The sequence below is a fragment of the Melanerpes formicivorus genome, unplaced genomic scaffold (genome assembly GCF_026170545.1).
Source record: "Melanerpes formicivorus ecotype bairdi unplaced genomic scaffold, bMelFor1.0.p_v2 SCAF_87, whole genome shotgun sequence".
Taxonomy (NCBI): Eukaryota; Metazoa; Chordata; class Aves; order Piciformes; family Picidae; genus Melanerpes; species Melanerpes formicivorus.
Window position 1 is genome coordinate 1,788,145 of NW_027142439.1, and position 12,853 is coordinate 1,800,997.

Genomic DNA, 12,853 nt, shown 5'->3' on the forward strand with positions numbered 1-12,853 from the left:
TGGAGAACTTGCTGTCCACCAGGACCCCCAGGACATGTTCATAGTATCATAGTATCATAGTATCATAGTATCATAGTATCATAGTATCATTCAGGGTTGGAAGGGACCACAAGGATCATCTAGTTCCAACCCCCCTGCCATGGGCAGGGACACCCCACACTACATCAGCCTGGCCACAGCCTCATCCAGCCTGGCCTTAAACACCTCCAGGGACGGGGCCTTGACCACCTCCCTGGACAACCCATTCCAGGGCTTCACCAGTCTCATGGGGAAGAACTTCCTCCCCACCTCCAGCTTCATTCCATTCCCCCTAGTCCTAGCACTACCTGAGATCCTGAAAAGTCCTTCCCCAGCCTTCTTGTAGCCCCCTTCAGATACTGGAAGGCCACAATGAGGTCACCTGGGAGCCTTCTCTTCTCCAGACTGAACAGCCCCAACTCCTTCAGTCTGTCCTCATAGGAGAGGTGCTCCAGCCCTCTGCTCATCCTCCTGGCCCTTCTCTGGACACCTTCCAGCACCTCCACATCCCTCTTTTAATAGAGGCCCCAGAACCGGACACAGTACTCCAGGTGGGGTCTCACCAGGGCTGAGTAGAGGGGGAGGATCACCTCCCTCGACCTGCTAGCTGTTGTGCTATGACTTACTTAAGGGAGATGATCTTTTCTACTTAAGGGAGATGATCTTTCCCCTTTAACCATAGCTGTTCCTCAGCATTCATTTCAAATACCCTCCAATACCCAACTAAATGATCACGAGCTTCATTATTATCCAAACAACCTCTTTTGAGACTTTCCAACTTATCCTCTGGGTCCTAAAATCAGTTAAGGCAATTGCTCACAGAAAACCAGACATTATTTGAGTTTGAAGCCTTATGTTTATAAAGCTTTTAACAGCTTCCCTTGTGAAAAATACTCAGCATACCTCTGCATCCGAAGTAGGATGGCGTCAGGAGTCCTGAGAGGTTTAAGCTCATGAAAGGAGCAGGATTTGACTGTTTCCTAAGACAAGCTTCCTGAATCATATTCAAATATGCCATATCATAGAATAGAATCAATAAGGTTGGAAGAGACCTCAGAGATCATCAAGTCCAACCTGTCACCCAACACCTCAGGACTAACTAAACCATGGCACCAAGTGCCACATCCAATCCCCTCTTGAACACCTCCAGGGATGGTGACTCCACCACCTCCCTGAGCAGCACATTCCAATGGCTAACAACTCTCTCAGTCAAGAATTTTCTCCTCACCTCCAGCCTAAACTTCTTCTGGTGCAGCTTGAGACTGTGTCCTCTTGTTCTGGTGCTGGTTGCCTGGGAGAAGAGACCAACCCCCACCTGGCTACAACCTCCCTTCACGGAGTTGTACACAGCAAGAAGGTCACCCCTGAATCTCCTCTTCTCCAGGCTAAGCAACCCCAGCTCCCTCAGCCTCTCCTCACAGGGCTGTGTTCCAAACCTCTCCCCAGCCTCATTGCCCTTCTCTGGACATCTTCCAGCAAGTCCACATCTTTCCTCACAGATCCCTGGGTAACTGCACACTAACACACAAAACCACAAAACACAAAAGACTTCTTGTTTGAAGCCATTTTAAGCTTCATGCCTGAAATACCAGCAAGTGTTTTATGTAACACAAGCCACAAACAATTCATATTTTAGACTTTGCTTCAAGGCCCCAGCAAAGAGGCATCAATCCCTTGCCTTCATGTCTCATTGCAGCAGTGACATGTGCAAGTAAAACATTTTGGCCTCATTTTTAAACTTTATTTATTGGTTTAAATGAGTTGATTGCCAGCAATTTGCTTCTGTTAAGCCTTGTCTTCCTAAAGAGATCTGTGTTTTCTCTCAGTCAAAGAAGCACAGAATCACCAAGGTTGGAAGAGACCTCAAAGATCAAGTCCAACCTGTCACCACAGACCTCATGACTAAACCATGGAACCAAGTGCCACATCCAATCCCCTCTTGAACACCTCCAGGGACAGGGACTCCACCACCTCCATGGGCAGCACATTCCAAGGGGTAACATCTCTCTCAGTCAAGAACTTTCTCTTCACCTTGAGCCTAAACTTCCCCTGGTGCAGCCTGAGACTGTGTCCTCTTATTCTGCTGCTGTTTGCCTCGGAGAAAAGACCAACCCCCACCTGGCTACAACCTCCTTTCAGGTAGTTGTAGAGAGCAAGAAGGTCTCCCCTGAGCCTCCTCTTCTCCAGGCTAAGCAATCCCAGCTCCCTCAGCCTCTCCTCACAGGGCTGTGCTCCAAACCCCTCCCCAGCTTTGTTGCCCTTCTCTGGACACCTTCCAGCATCTCAACATCTTTCCTAACCTGAGGGGCCCAGAACTGGACACAGTACTCAAGGTGTGGCCTAACCAGTGCTGAGTACAGCTTGCACAGTGCTTTCACCTCACCTCTTATTTTTGAGATACTAAACAAAAACAAAAAAGGAAGGTCTCTGTTTGCCTTTTTTTCATGTATTTTTTTCCCCAGTTCTTTCATTTTTTTCCAGCTCTTCTCTGCAGTTTTTAACAATTAACCAGGTTGGAAAAGACCTTCGAGATCACCAAGTCCAACCTATCACCCAACATTATTTAATCAACTACACCATGGCACCAAGTGCCTCATCCAGTCTCTTCCTAAACACCTCCAGTGATGGTGACTCCACCACCTCCCTGGGCAGCACATTTCAATGGCAAATCTCTCTTTCTATGAAGAACTCCTTCCTAAAAGACCCATGCAAATCAGATACCAGACTGGTTTACTGGAGCCCTCAGCTCTAGATCCCAGATGACCCTAACTAGCTGACTCGGTCCTTGGCCTTAGCCTATACTCTTTGTTCTTACTTGGATGTCCTTTCATGTGGCTGGGTCAAAGCAGGTGCAGACAGGTGAGGGTTGGTCTCTTCTCCCAGGCAACCAGCACCAGAACAAGAGGACACAGTCTCAAGCTGTGCCAGGGGAGGTTTAGGCTGGAGGTGAGGAGAAAGTTCTTGCCAGCAAGAGAGATTGGCCATTGGAATGTGCTGCCCAGGGAGGTGGTGGAGTCACCATCACTGGAGGTGTTCAAGAGGGGATTGGATGTGGCACTTGGTGCCATGGTTTAGTTAGTCCTGAGGTGTTGGGTGCTAGGTTGGACTTGATGATCTCTGAAGTCTTTTCCAACCTCATTGATTCTATGATTAACCCTTCCTAAGCTGTGCTCAGCTGCAGCTAAGGTTGGAACACCTGAATTTCCATATTTCCAGTGGCTTTGTGCTTTGTGGCTTTAGTTTTTCAATCTGCAAAAGATGAAGATCTTTTTGAACTGTACTTCAAGTGGAAATTAGCTGGATTCTTTAGCAAATGAAGTGGGCTCCTGCATCACTGTGTGTTTTGGGGATCAATTCAGCAAAGACAGAAGATAAGGATGCCAACCCCCCTGGAGCAAGAATCACAATAGCCCTTGGGTACCCTGACCTTCAGTGCTTCAATTCTGTGTGTATAGGACCCTTAGCCTTGGAGAAGAAAGAACAGATCTGAACCTGGAGCCTAATTTCAGAGAGTAGAGTAGAGTAGGGTAGGGTAGGGTAGGGTAGGATGGGATGGGATGGGATGGGATGGGATGGGATGGGATGGGATGGGATGGGATGGGATGGGATGGGATGGGATGGGATGGGATGGAATAGAATAGAATAGAATAGAATAGAATAGAATAGAATAGAATAGAATAGAATAGAATAGAATAGAATAGAATAGAATAGAATAGAATAGACCAGGTTGGAAGAGACCTTCAAGATCATCGAGTCCAACCTATCAACCAATCCAACCCACCTAATCAATTAAACCATGGCACTAAGCGCCCCAGCAAGTCTCCTCCTGAACACCTCCAGTGATGGTGACTCCACCACCTCCCCAGGCAGCACAGTCCAATGGGCAATCACTCTCTCTGTGTAGAACTTCTTCCTAACATCCAGCCTAAACCTCCCCTGGTGCAGCCTGAGACTGTGTCCTCTTGTTCTGGTGCTGGCTGCCTTTCTTTCCAACAAGAGCAGAGCCAGAGGGTTCAGATTCACATCTCCCCACCCACCTAGTGGGAACACCTTGCTTTGCCCTGTGAAGCTGTCCTGCTTTGCTATAAAGACTAAAGCTTGAAGGAGATGGCAGCAGAGAATGCACAAGAACTACCATAACTGTAGTGCAAGGATTAAGGAACTCACCCAGAAGGAAGGAAAGCTGGTTTCTTTCCTACTTCAATAATTGTTTATGCAAATGAATGCAAAACAGGTCAGCTGCCTGTGGAAAAAAAACCCAGACAGACATGAGTTAACATCTTTATTGATGATCTGGATGAGGGCATTGAGTCCATCATCAGTAAATTTGCTGACGACACCAAGCTGGGGGCAGGAGTTGATCTGCTGGAGGGTTGGAGAGGCTCTGCAGAGGGACCTGGACAGGCTGGACAGATGGGCAGAGTCCAAGGGCAGGAGATTGAACACATCCAAGTGCCAGGTTCTGCACATTGGCCACAGCAACCCCATGCAGTGCTACAGGCTGGGGTCAGAGTGGCTGGAGAGCAGCCAGGCAGAGAGGGACCTGGGGGTGCTGGTTGATGGTAGGCTGAACATGAGCCTGCAGTGTGCCCAGGCAGCCAAGAGGGCCAATGGCATCCTGGCCTGCATCAGGAAGAGTGTGGCCAGCAGGAGCAGGGAGGTCATTGTGCCCCTGTACACTGCACTGGTTAGGCCACACCTTGAGTCCTGTGTCCAGTTCTGGGGCCCCTCAGTTTAGGAAGGAGGTTGACTTGCTGGAACAAGTCCAGAGAAGGGCAACAAAGTTGGTGAGGGGTTTGGAACACAGCCCTGTGAGGAGAGGCTGAGGGAGCTGGGGGCTGCTTAGCCTGGAGAAGAGGAGACTCAGGGGTGACCTTATTGCTCTCTACAACTACCTGAAGGGAGGTTGTAGACAGGCTGATGATGGTCTCTTCTCCTAGGCACCCAGTACCAGAACAAGAGGACACAGTCTCAGGCTGCGCCAGGGGAGGTTCAGGTTGGATGTTAGGAAGAAGTTCTATACAGAGAGAGTGATTGCCCATTGGAATGGGTTGCCTGGGGACGTGGTGGAGTCGCCGTCATTGAAGGTGTTCAGAAGGAGACTTGATGGGGTGCTTGGTGCCATGGGTTAGCTGTTTGGGTGGGTTGGATTGGTTGATGGGTTGGACACGATGATCTTGAAGGTCTCTTCCAACCTGGTTTGGTTTATTCTAAAGGTTTATTCTAATAAAGAGTGTACCACTTTTCACTGAGACATGAGCTCTGATGGGGCTAGGGAAGTGAAGATCCCTGAGGGGAGGGCTCTTTGGTGATGCAGGGCAGCATTAGGACTCTTTGCAAGGCTTGAAGGACAGGCAGTTATAATTTCAGCACTGTTTGCAATAGCAACAAACCTGACTCTGGGGATTTTGAAGTGTTTCAGGATGAAAGCTACCATGCACAGTCAAACTAATGTGCAATAAGGCATCACTTTAATCCATTAACTCTCCATTATGGGCTGAGTATGTTTCTTAATTACTGAGGGTGACTTTGAAGAGTGGCTTAACCACATGACTCTCACTAACATGAATGAGAAGCCATTGTTGCCTCCCAGACTTGGCCTAACATCTTAATTTCACCCTCAGAGCTGCAGGCAGCAAAGTCAGATGAGCTCCATTTAAGGACAAATGTGGTTAGTGTCAGCATTCAGGATTTAGTGCACAGAGCTCAGTCCTCTCTTTATTTGCAATTCCCTGTTCAGTCATCTCCTTTCTGTGCTGTGAGAGCTTCTGGTAGTGCTCTGGAAAGGCCAAGCTAAGGGATAACAACATGTGGTGTAATTGCAGCAGAGATGGAATGGAATGGAATGGAATGGAATGGAATGGAATGGAATGGAATGGAATGGAATGGAATAGAATAGAATAGAATAGAATAGAATAGAATAGAATAGAATAGAATAGAATAGAATAGAATAGAATAGAATAGAATGGAATAGACCAGGTTGGAAGAGACCTTCAAGATCATCGCATCCAACCTATCATCCAACACCACCTAATCAACTAACCCATGGCACCAAGCACCCCATCAAGTCTCCTCCTGAACACCTCCAGTGATGGCGACTCCACCACCACCCCAGGCAGCCCATTCCAGGGCCACACTGTTCCTAATGCAGGCCAGGATGCCATTGGCCTTCCTGGCTGCCTAGGCACACTGCAGGCTCATGTTCAACCTACCATCAACCAGCACCCCCAGGTCCCTCTCCACCTGGCTGCTCTCAGCCACTCTGGCCCCAGCCTGTAGCACTGCATGGGGTTGTTGTGGCCAATGTGTAGAACCTGGCACTTGGATGTGTTCAATCTCCTGCCCTTGGACTCTGCCCATCTGTCCAGCCTGTCGAGGTCCCTCTGCAGAGCCCCTCTACCCTCCAGCAGATCAACTCCTGCCCCCAGCTTGGTGTCATCTGCAAATTTACTGATGATGGACTCAATGCCCTCATCCAGATCATCAATAAAGATGTTAAAGAGGATGGGGCCCAGCACTGATCCCTGGGGCACACCACTGGTGCCTGGCTGCCAGCTGGCTGTGGCACCATTCACCACCACTCTCTGGGCTCAGCCTCCAGCCAGTTCCTAACCCAGCTCAGAGTGCTGCTGTCCAAGCCATGGGCTGACAGCTTGGCCAGAAGAAAAGCCATCAAGCCATCCTTCCAGTACCAGTAGCCTGTTGTTCTTTCTTGTCCTGAAACCTTCCATAGATGTTTTCTGCTTTGCTACAGCAAAGAGCAGACAGAACTTTAAGAGTGTCATCAGTGCACAAGCTGCTATCCCAGCTCTCCAACAACTCCTGCTCAGCTGCAGGGAGCCAGCACATCCCCATTTCCCTGCAGGCCAAGGGCACTGCAACAGCTGAGAATAACAGGAATGCAGTGGCTCAGGTCACTTTTCCCCACCACCCATCCCCCTTCAAAACACTGCTCTTCAGAAAGGAAAGCAGCAGCTCCTTCTGGTCGCTCTTCAACATTCAGCAAGCCTCCAGAGACTCACAGCCATCAGAATTGTGGGGGGAGAGTTTAAAGGTGTCAGTGGAGAGCAGACAATTGATCTCTTAGAATCTGAGTGCCTTGACCTGGGAAGCTGCCTTGGTGGAAGCTGGTTGATAATTTGCTCCTCTCTCCATTCCCACATGCTGCAGCAGGCACTCTCCTCAGCTGAGCCAAGGAATCTGCTTTGGGGACTGTGTTGCATACAGGATCAGTTACATGATTTTGGTTTAAAAATAAGCCATTATTTTATTATTAGTAGTATTATTAGTAGTACTAGTAGTAGCAGTATTAGTATTAGTATTATTTACTACTGCTACTACTACTGCTTAGCTTATTATGCTGGGCCCCTCAATTTAAGAAGGACATTGAGACTCTTGAATGTGTCCAGAGAAGGGCAATGAGGCTGGGGAGAGGTCTCAAGCACAAGCCCTATGAGGAGAGGCTGAGGGAGCTGGGGTTGCTTAGCCTGGAGAAGAGGAGGCTCAGGGGAGACCTTCTTGCTCTCTCCAACTCCCTGAAGGGAGGTTGTAGCCAGGTGGGGGTTGGTCTCTTCTCCCAGGCAACCAGCACCAGAACAAAGGGACACAGTCTCAAGCTGTGCCAGGGGAAGAAGTTTAGGCTCAAGGTGAGGAGAAAGTTCTTCACAGAGAGAGTCATTAGCTGTTGGAATGTGCTGCCCAGGGAGACGGTGGAGCCCTGGAGGTGTTCAAGAGGGGATTGGATGTGGCACTTGAAGCCAGGGTTTAGTTAGTCCTGAGGTGTTGGGTGCTAGGTTGGACTTGATGATCTCTGAGGTCTTTTCCAACCTTGTTGATTCTATGATTCTATGATTAGCTTAAATCCTGTCAATAATCAGTCCTCAGTCCAGCCACACAAGCCATTGCATTGCTCAGTGGAGAGATGAGGGTGTTAGGAAGAGAAGTTGTGACTGAGGAATTGTTTTATTGTAATTCTGCCTGGGAGGGAAAGAGAGAGGGAGAGGGAGAGGGAGAGGGAGAGGGAGAGGGAGAGGGAGAGGGAGAGGGAGAGGGAGAGGGAGAGGGAGAGGGAGAGGGAGAGGGAGAGGGAGAGGGAGAGGGAGAGGGAGAGGGAGAGGGAGCTCTCAGCCAGAGCTCCTCTATGTAATACCACATTCAGAAGTACTAAAACAAGACTGATCTCAGATGTTTGGGACACAGGCAGGAAGAGCAGGGAGAGGCAGGACCTGCTTGACTACTGAAAGAATAGAAGAGTTCACTCAGGTCACAACTGGAAGGAAATGGTCAAGGACCTGGTGGACACACTGGTTAAACAGTGTATGGTGCAGAAGTCATTGGTGGAGATGAAAGCTTGCCTATGAAAACAAGCTTGAACTACATAAGTGCATATTTAGCTGTTAGTCTTAACACTAGAAGTCCTCATCTGTTGTGCACCCTGGGGTGATTTATCTGGTTCAAGGATTAAATGCACCTGACTGCACTGACAGCTCAGGTACAGTCACTTCTACTGGTTCAGATGCACAATAACACTTGCAAGTGGAAGACATACAGCTGCTTTAGGGTAAAGCTGAGCTGATCAACCATGCTGGACTAAGGCTAGCTCTGTGAGAAAGGAGCTTGGCCATCTTAGTATGACACTGTGGAGAGCATGTTCAGTCCAGTTCATAAACCCCTGCACTGCAAGGACTAACTAGTCCTGCTGCTTCCCAGTTCCTGCCCAATCATTCTCACTCCTCAGCTTCAGCTGTGAAAACCAAATAAATGTACCTCAACTGGGACTCCTCACACAGCTGGGCCTTCCACAGACATCAGCACACCCATCCAAAGGGTAGTCAAGAGATGGACACCTGAACATGGAATGGTGCCACATCCAGCTGGCAGCCAGTCACTAGTGGTGTCCCCCAGAGATCAGTGTTGGGCCCCATCCTGCTCAATATCTTTATTGATGGTCTGTATGAGGGGATTGAGTCCATCATCAGTAAACAGATGACACCAAGCTGGGGGCAGGAGTTGATGTGTTAGAGGGCTGAAGAGCTCTGCAATGGGACCTTGCCAGGCTGGACAGATGGGCAGAATCCAAGGGCATGAGATTGAATACATCCAAGTGCCAGGTTCTACACATTGGCCACAACAACCCCATGCAGTGCTACAGGCTGGGGACAGGGTGGCTGGAGAGCAACCAGGCAAAAAAGGGACCTGGAGGTAGTGGTTGATAGTAGGATGAACATGAGCCAGCAGTGTGCCCAGGTGGCCAAGAAGGCCAATGGCATCCTGGCATGGATCAGGAATAGTGTGGCCAGAGGAGCAGGGAAGTCATTGTGCCCCTGGACTCAGCACTGGTTAGGCCACACCTTGAGTCCTGTATCCAGTTCTGGGCCCCTCAGTTTAGGAAAGATGTTGAGTTGCTGGAAGGTGTCCAGAGAAGGGCAACAAAGCTGGGGAGGGGTTTGGAGCACAGCCCTGTGAGGAGAGGCTGAGGGAGCTGGGGTTGCTTAGCCTGGAGAAGAGGAGGCTCGGGGAGACCTTCTTGCTCTCCACAGCAACCTGAAGGGAGGTTGTAGCCAGGTGGCTACATTGCAGAAAGGTGATGTGATGAGTGTTTCCCACCAGCCATTCTTTCAATTTGGGTCCTCCTTGCACACCAACATCATAGATACTGCTTCAGAGGTATTTAGGATAGGATAGGATAGGATAGGATAGGATAGGATAGGATAGGATAGGATAGGATAGGATAGGATGGGATGGGATGGGATGGGATGGGATGGGATGGGATAGAATAGAATAGAATAGAATAGAATAGAATAGAATAGAATAGAATAGAATAGAATAGAATAGAATAGAATAGAATAGAATAGAATAGAATAGAATAGAATCAACAGAATAGAATAGAATGAACCAGGTTGGAAGAGACCTTCAAGATCATCATGTCCAACCTATCATCCAACACCACCTAATCAACTAACCCATGGCACCAAGCACCCTATCAAGTCTCCTCCTGTAAAGGGGAACCCAGAAGTCTAAATTCTGTTGCCTCTGCTGGGGCCAGATGCATTGTTTCTCAGCCTTGAGCTGAATGCTGGCAACAGACTTGGAAGATCTGAATGCTGCTTCTTAAGTTTGTCCTTATAACTCCATAGAATCATAGAATCACTAAGGTTGGAAAAGACCTCAGAGACCATCAAGTCCAACCTAGCACCCAACACCTCAGGACTAAACCATGGCTCAAGTGCCACGTCCAATCCCCTCTTGAACACCTCCAGGTGTCTCTGCTCCCTGTGTCTCTGTTCTGGGGAAGATTGTTTTATCCCTGCCTCTGTTGCCTATGTCTCTGTTTACCTCCCCACAACACAGGGAAATAATCTCCTCAGTTGACAAGGCTTTTTTATTACACCATTGGCAGCTCAGAAGAAAAACATTTGCCTGATATTTACATATTTATCTGATATTTGGCTGTGGATATTCTGCTTTATTCCATCTAAGTTCTGCTTGAGCTTTCTATTTCCCCTCCTGAAATTCACTATTGGCAGGGCTGACATCATGAGGTAGTTTAGCACTCTTGCACCCCAAACAATATTTCCCACACATTTTGCTAAGACAATGAGTCCACATTTCGAGGCAGTGGCATTTTCTGCAAGCACCCCACTTTTATGTGTGAACAGCAGCTTGAACTGAGGACAGGCAATGATGGCAGCAAGCTGTGCCAGGGCAGGTGAGGTAAGAGAAACGTGTGACCTAATTGCTTCCTTGCCTGCCAGTAATATCAACACAATGGTTCATTATTCCTCTGTTTACTCATGGGGTTCTGTTTATTCACTCTTGCAGCAGCAGACCATACTAGTACTGAATCTCCATCCTCAGAGAATAGAATGGAATGGAATGGAATGGAATGGAATGGAATGGAATGGAATGGAATGGAATGGAATGGAATGGAATGGAATGGAATGGAATGGAATAGAATGGAATAGAATAGACCAGTTTGGAAGACTACTTCAAGATCATCGTGTCCAACCTATCAACCAACACCACCTAAACAACTAACCCATGGCACCAAGCACCCCATCAAGTCTCCTCCTGAACACCTCCAGTGATGGTGACTCCACCACCTCCCCAGGCAGCCCATTCCGATAGGCAATCAATCTCTCTGTGTAGAACTTTCTCCTGACCTCCAGCCTGAACCTCCCCTGGCGCTGCCTGAGACTGTGTCCTCTTGTTCTGGTGCTGGCTGCCTGGGAGAAGAGACCAACCTCTGCCTGCCTACAGCCTCCCTTCAGGTAGTTGTAGAGAGCAATAAGGTCTCCCCTGAGTCTCCTTTTCTCCAGGCTAAGCAACCCCAGCTCCCTCAGCCTCTCCTCACAGGGCTGTGCTCCAAACCCCTCACCAACTTCGTTGCCCTTCTCTGGACACCTTCCAGCAAGTCAACCTCCTTCCTAAACTGAGGGGCCCAGAACTGGACGCAGGACTCAAGGTGCAGCCTAACCAGTGCAGTGTACAGGGGCAGAATGACCTCCCTGCTCCTGCTGGCCACACTGTTCTTGATGCAGGCCACAATGCCGTTGGCCCTCCTGGCTGCCTGGGCACACTGCTGGCTCATGTTCAGCCTACCATCAACCAGCATCCCCAGGTCCCTCTCTGCCTGGCTGCTCTCCAGCCACTCTGACCCCAGCCTGTAGCACTGCATAGCTCCTCCTCCTCTCTAAAGTGGGAAAAGGCTATTAGCTGGCCTTAAAAGAGAGCAGGTATTACAAGTTTCCCTTAATTTGATGGCAGTACTCAGATTCAAAACTTCTGAAGACTGTTCTTCATGCACAGAGTGGCTGGAGAGCAGCCAGGCAGAAAGAGACCTGGGGGCATTGGTTGACAGCTGGCTGAACATGGGCCAGCAGTGTGCTCAGGTGGTCTACAAGGCCAATGGCATCCTGGCCTGCTTCAGGAATAGTGTGGCCAGCAGGAGCAGGGAAGTCACTGGGCCCCTGGACTCAGCACTGGTCACTTTGAGTCCTGTGTCCAGTTGTGGGATCCTCAATTTAAGAAGGATATTGAGACACTTGAACATGTCCAAAGTAGGGCAAGGAGGCTGGCAATCAACACCTGAACAAGAGGACACAGTCTCAAACTGTGCCAGGGGAAGTTTAGGCTGGAGGTGAGGAAAAAGTTCTTCATAGAGTGATTGGCCATTGGAATGTGCTGCCCAGGGAGGTGGTGGAGTCACCATCACTGGAGGTATTCAAGAAGGCATTGGATGTGGTACTTGGTTTAGTAGCCATGAGGTGTTGGGTGACAGGTTGAACTTGATGATCTTTGAGGTCTTTTCCAACTTTATTGATTCTATGGTTTCCTGGGAGAAGAGACCAACCCCCACCTGGCTACAACCTCCCTTCAGGTAGTCACAGGGAGCAAGGAGGTCTCCTCTGAGCCTCCTGTTCTCCAGGCTAAACAACCCCAGCTCCCTCAGCCTCTCCTCATAGGTCTTGTGCTCCAGACCTCTCCTCAGCCTCACTGCCCTTCACTGGAAATGTTCAAGAGTCTCAATCAACAGAACAAGAGGACACAGTCTCAAGCTGCACCAGGGGAAGTTTAGGTTCAAGGTAAGCAAAATATTATTCAGAGAGAGAGTCATTCGTCATTGGAATGTGCTGCCCAGGGAGGTGGTGAAGTCCCTGTCCCTGGAGGTGTTCAAGAGGGGCCTGGATGCAGCACTTGAAGCCATGGTTTAGTTAGCCGTGAGGTGCTGGGTGACAGGTTGGACTTGGTGATCTCTGAGGTCTTTTTCAACCTTATTGATTCTATGATTCTGTGATCTTTGTATGTAATGAAATGAGGTAAACTGGCGAGAGAC